We start from the raw sequence: 6570 nt of genomic DNA, 5'->3' as shown, positions 1-6570 counted from the left end.
TGGCGATGCGTACAGACGGTAATTTATCTTACTCCGAGTAACCTAAACTTTTATCCTTCTCAAACTTACATAAATGTAACAAAACTCGGTTTATAGTTAACACAACAGAGAACAACACTCAGTAAACTGCTAATTTAATCTGAAACTTGGCTAAAGGGAAGAAAAATATGTGTGAAAAAGCAATAACCCTGATCCTTCTTGGATGGGCACTTCTAATGTAACTCTATGGCAGCACCCAAGGGGCTTGAATTCAAGCTCTACCGTTAGACTTGGCGGTGATGTAGTGTCCCCATGAATGACAGAGCACTGAGCCAATCACGGTGCAACTCTCCGTATATTTTCTGCCCTGAATGACAGGTCGCCAGTCCATACACCTGAGAGACACCGCCACCAAACTCCTCAGGAGAAGAAATGGAGGAATCTGGACATTCGGTTTATTCTGATTCTCCAGTCAGTAGATCTGCACCCCAAAATACAAAGAATTGTCTTTGCGTGAACTCCAGGTCAATTGAATCGATGATGTCACTGCAAAGATAAATGAAAGAGCTGATGGTCTGGAGAAAATGATACTTGAAAACACAAAAAAAGGAGAGTATCAAAGATCTTAAACTTGCAAACACTGCAACCTCTGATAAATGTACTGCACAGGAGAAAACCATTGCCATCATCCAAGAGCAGTTGTCGGAAGCAGAGCAATACCGGAGAAGGTAGGGGCTACAGCTTTAAGGTGTCCTGAGGACCAGGGTGAGAATGTGATGTGCAAAGTAAGTGACATCTATAACCGTGTGGCCCCAGACTTCCCAGAAGGATATATTGACATGGCTGTGGATGTCGCTCATAGTATTGGGAAGAAGCAAGATGCCATCGGCAGCCACTCGATCCTCATCCAGTTCGCTTTCGCACAGCGAGAGATGCAGTTTGGAAGAAAGCAAAGGAAACTGGTGACCTGATTGCAGCAGACAAGGCAGCAAAGGCAAAGTTGTGGCTTCTTGTCCAACTGGCCCGAAATCAAGGAAAGGGTGGATACTACAAGGGAATCTTTTCCACCTTTTTCGCAGATGGGAAAGTCTCTGATTGGCTCAACTGGGGGTGATTTGCTCCACCGGTAGGCTTACAAGTTAGCCCCTTCCTCCACAATTATCTACTGTTCTAGTTTTTAATTGTGGTGTTATGGTTTACAAGTTGACTTCTGTTAATACATTTATGAAGCATCTTTCTATAGAGAGGGTAGAGTTGAGATTGTATATGATTTTCCTTTCTATTTTGTATATATGGACTTGAAGTTTGTAAATGAGTGCCAGGGGGATACGAAACTTGTTGAAGAGGAAAGCTTTTCTATGTTTTGTAAGGACTGCAACGCAGATCTTGTATTCGTGCAAGAGACACATTCATGCAAAGAGGACTATATTTTGGGGAAAAATCAGTAAGGCAGTGAATCATTCAACTGGGGTTGCAATTTTAGCACACAATTTTAACTTTTTTTTTTTACTCAAATGGAAACCAATGGACATTGGCTAGTGGACATATCATTTTTGTTGTGTAATGTACAGTATCAGTCAAAGTTTGGATACACCTACTCATTCAAGGGTTTTATATTTGTACTATTTTCTACATTGTAGAATAAAAAACAACAACTATGAAATACACATATGGAATCATGTAGCAACCAAAAAAGTGTTAAACAAATCAAAATATATTTTAGATTCTTCAAAGTAGCTACCCTTTGCCTTGATAACACCTTTGCACAACCTTGGCATTCTCTCAACCAGCTTCACCTGGAATGCTTTTCCAACAGTCTTGAAGGAGTTCCCACATATGATGAGCACTTATTGGCTGCTTTTCCTTCACTCTACGGTCCAACTCATCCCAAACCATTTCAACTGGGTTGAGGTCGGGTGATTGTGGAGGCCAGGTCATCTGATGCAGCACTCCATCAATCTCCTTCTTGGTCAAATAGCCCTTACACAGCCTGGAGGTGTGTTGGAACATTGTTCTTTTGAAAAACGAATGATAGTCCCACTAACCGCAAACCAGATGTGATGGCGTATCGCTGCAAAATGCTGTGGTAGCCATGCTGGTTAAGTGTGCCTTGAATTCTAAATAGATCACTGACGGTGTCAACAGCAAAGCATCCTCACACCATCACACATCCTCCTCCATGCTTCATGGAACTAAAAATCTCAAATTGGGACTCATCAGACCAAAAGACAGATTTCCATTGTTTGTGTTTCTTGGCCGAGGCAAGTCTCTTCTTATTGGTGTCCTTTAGTCATGGTTTCTTTGCAAAAATGTGATCATGAAGGCCTTATTCATGCAGTCTCCTCTGAACAGTTAATGTTGAGATGTGTCTGTTACTTGAACCCTGTGAAGAATTTATTTGGCATGCAATTTCTGAGGCTGGTAACTTGTCCTCTACAGCAGAGGTAACTCTGGGTCTTCCTTTCCTGTGGCAGTCCTCATAAGAGCCAGTTTCATTATAGAGCTTGATGATTTTTGTGACTGCACTTGAAGAAACTTTCAGTTTATTGAAATTTTCTGGATTGACTGACCATCATGTTTTGAAGTAAAGATGGATTATCGTTTCTCTTTGCTTATTTGAGCTGTTCTTGCTATAATATGGACTTGGTCTTTTACCAAATAAGGCTATCTTCTGTATACCACCCCTACCTTGTCACAACACAACTGATTGGCTCAAATGCATTATGAAGGAATGAAATTCCAATTTAACAAAGGCACACCTGTTAATTGAAATGCATTCCTCATGAAGCTGGTTGAGAGAATGCTCAATGTTTCTGACTTGCCTAGTTAAATAAAGGTTCAATAAAAATGCCAAGAGAATGCAAAGCTGTCATCAAGGCAAAGGGTGGATACTTTAAAGAATCTCAAATATAAAAAATATTTTTATTTGTTTAATACTTTTTTGGTTACTGCATGATTCCATATGTGTTATTTCATAGTTTTGATGTCTTAACTATTATTCTACAATAGTAAAAATAAAGAAAAACCCTGGAATGAGTAGGTGCATCCAAACCTTTGACTGGTACTGTATATGTATAATGTTCTAGTCTTGCAAATGACTTACTTCTATAGGAAATTGAGAAAAGTATTTTGGGAAAATACTCATCCAGTCAGAATATAGTTGGTGGGGATTTTAATATTGTTTATTCTAATGAGACTGATAGAGTGCCCCATAGGCCTAACATTGGTGTGAACAAATTGGTGAATTTCTGCCAAAGCCTGGACTTAATTGACATATGGAGAGTTAAAAACCATGGAGAGAAACAGTACACATGTAGTAATAGAGATTGTTCAGTACAATCAAGAATTTACTTGTGGGTGATAACCTCTAGCCTTGAGCCCAACACTGTAGAGGTAAAAATACAGCCTGCAGTCCTGATGGATCATAACATCATATGGCTGTCTGTAATAATGTACAGTAATGATGGTAAGAAATACTCTAGTTGTTATTGGAAATTGAATAACTCATTGTTATTGCATGATGATTTCTTAATGATGATTAAGAATCAAATTTCTGTTTATTGGAATTTAGCTACCTCTAATGCAGAATATGGGAAATATTGGGAACTGCAGAAATGTAAAATCCCCTCAACCTGTATTACTTATGGGAAACAGGAGATGTGAGGCAGCTGAGCGTTCTAAGAAAATTGCTGATATCACAGAGATTGAGCATTGTAATAATAATGAGAAAGCTAAATTGAATGATTTACAGAAAGAAATAGATACATTTTATGAGGAAAAAGCTAGAGGATCCTTCATAAGGTCCAGAAAACACTAGATTGAAAAAGGCGAAAAGAACAGTAAATCCTTTTTTAAAGAGGAGTGGGGAATTTAACACACGTTGGAAAAGTAAGATTAATGGTGTAAACTCTGAGGATAGAGATTTGTTATCAGACTTTAACACTAAGTTTTATGAGAATCTTTGCTCCATAGATAACAGTTTCAGTGACTCTAAGGATCTCTTTGATTCTATAGAGAATGTTAACTCAGTTAGTAAATCATTCAATTGGTCTTGTTGTCAAGAGTTATCCATTATGGACATCCAATATCAAATTACTCAATTAAAAAAGCACAAATCTCCAGGCTGTGATGGAGTAACCTCTGAATTTTACAAAACATTTTTACTAGAAACCTTCAAGGAGGCTATAAAGAAGGGAGAACTACCTGCCTCTCTGAAGCAAGGGGTTATTACTCTTATACCTAAACCACACAAGGGTCTCTTAATTATTGATATTTGGCGTCCAATCACACTCCTCAATAACGACTACAAAATTATAGCCTCAATATTTGTGAAAAGGTTCAAGTCGAGCTTGAATGATCTGTTTGATGAATGTCAATCAGGGTTTATGAAAGGGCGCCATATATCGAATAATTTGAGGCTGGTGTTGGATTTGGTTAAGTACGGTGATCTATTGGATGACTTCCCTGTTATCGTATTTTTCAATTTTCAGAAAGCATTTGATACCGTAAGTCACAATTTTATCTTTGATTGTCTTAAGCATTTGAAGTTTGGTCATTTTTTTGTTGATGCTATTAGAACTCTGTATAATGGTGGCAATAGCTGAATCAAACTCTGTCATGGAACTTCCTCAAGGTTTAACATTTACAAAGGAATACGACAAGGTTGTCCAATCTCACCTTTTTTATTTTTGTTAGTATCTCAAACCTTATGCTCATTAGTTTCTCAAAGTCAATTTGAAGGCATTACATTCCAAGCCAGAGAGCTCAAGATATCCCAACTGACTGACGGGTGACACCTCACTTAAAAAAAATAAAAAAATGTGTCACAAGCTAGATTGGCATTGGATATTGTGAAGCAGTTCTTCAAATTCTCAGGTCCAAATGTGAGATGTTTGTTCTGAAAGGAGCTGTCAATCCAGCAGATTGTAACATCTCTGAAAAAGATAATGTAGCCTACCTTGGTGTAAAGATCACCAAAAATCTTATGGCTGTTAATGATCTTAATTTGAATCCTGTAACTGAATCTATCAAAATTAAATTATCCTCATGGTTAGAGAGGGATTTAAGTCTTCAAGGGAGTGTGCTTTTATCCAAAGCTGAGGGGCTATCTCATAAATCCTATCTTTTTTCATCTATTGACATTCCAAAATCCTTAGAAAGTTTATTGTACAATTTCATATGGAAAAACAAGCCACATAAGATAAAAAGGGCTTGTGATGGCGGTCTAAATGTCTTAGACTTCCCTCTCTTTAATCAAATATCAAAAGTCAACTGGATTAAAAGGGACTTAAAAAATCCTCATCGTTTTTGGAATATTGTTCTTTTTTTTTAATAAACTCCGAGAGCTTAATTGTTTACTACAATGTCCTTATATTGTGAGTAAACTTCCCGTGAAATTGGCGACTTTTCACAAGCAGGCTTTAATGTGCTGGGCTTTGCTGTAGAAACACAACTTTTTACCTCATAAATGTTTTATATGGAATTATGGGTCGACATTACATAGAAACAAGATGTTATCTTACCATAATTGGTTCTTAAAAAACATTGTCCTTGTCAGCCAATTAGTTAGTATTAGTGGGAATCTTTTTTTATACGGAGAGAATTTATGGAAAGATACAACTTTGAAGTTTCAAGCAAGGAATATGACACTGTTATAAAAGCTATACCCAGTGGGATAAAATCTTTACTACAGAATAATGCATATTCTGGAACACCTATTGTAAGCAATGTCGAGCTGAATGGCATAGGTTTACTAGGTAAGCAATTCAACAATTGTTTATTAAGGGATATTTTATACGGGAATTCTATTCCTTCTGCTATATTTGTTGGGCTTCATCATTTGATGTGAAATGGTGCCGTGTTTGGCTCACTCCACACATATTTAAAGTGACAAATTAAGTAAAGGAGATCTATATCTGGGCAACAAAAGTTTTACAACCATTGAAATATTGTTTGACATATTATTTTACAACACTGATTCCACAATTGAATGTCAGTAGGTCATACATCTCTTTATTTTATTAGGAAATATGTTCATACACAAATCAAAATGCACCATATTTATTATCTGATTTGGAAAACCATTTATAATCATTAAAACGTATGCAAAACAAAATGTTTACAACATGTAATCGCTACATGTCTGTATTTGATTTGGTCTGTATTTATCCCTCTGGCTGTTCTGTTTTTTTTGTGTTTTGCATGTTACTGTTTAATAAAATAAAACAAATAGTAGATTACCACTAGCTAACAGTGAATAAATCTGCTAGGTACTTAAACTAGCCAAAGGGCGCACAGAGCGTGAACAATGGCAGCAGCAAACCCTAAACCACCAGTGTTCGGTCAATAACGACAAAGCCCCATATGGGATTATTTTGAGTACATTGATGAGAGAGACACAAGTAAATGTATTGTCAGGTTAGATGGTAGCCTGTGTGGTATAGAGTTCACCTGAACAGCATCCACAAAGAAGCATTGAAATAATTAGAGGAAAAAGACTAAGTGAAACAGCCATCAGGTAGCTACATATCAACTATGCAAATGTAAACCTCTTCCCGCGGACAACAGAACAGAAACCTGGAAACGTTAAAT

Source organism: Oncorhynchus kisutch, linkage group LG24, assembly GCF_002021735.2.
Source record: "Oncorhynchus kisutch isolate 150728-3 linkage group LG24, Okis_V2, whole genome shotgun sequence".
NCBI classification, from domain to species: Eukaryota; Metazoa; Chordata; class Actinopteri; order Salmoniformes; family Salmonidae; genus Oncorhynchus; species Oncorhynchus kisutch.
Note: the sequence above shows the minus strand (reverse complement) of the source record.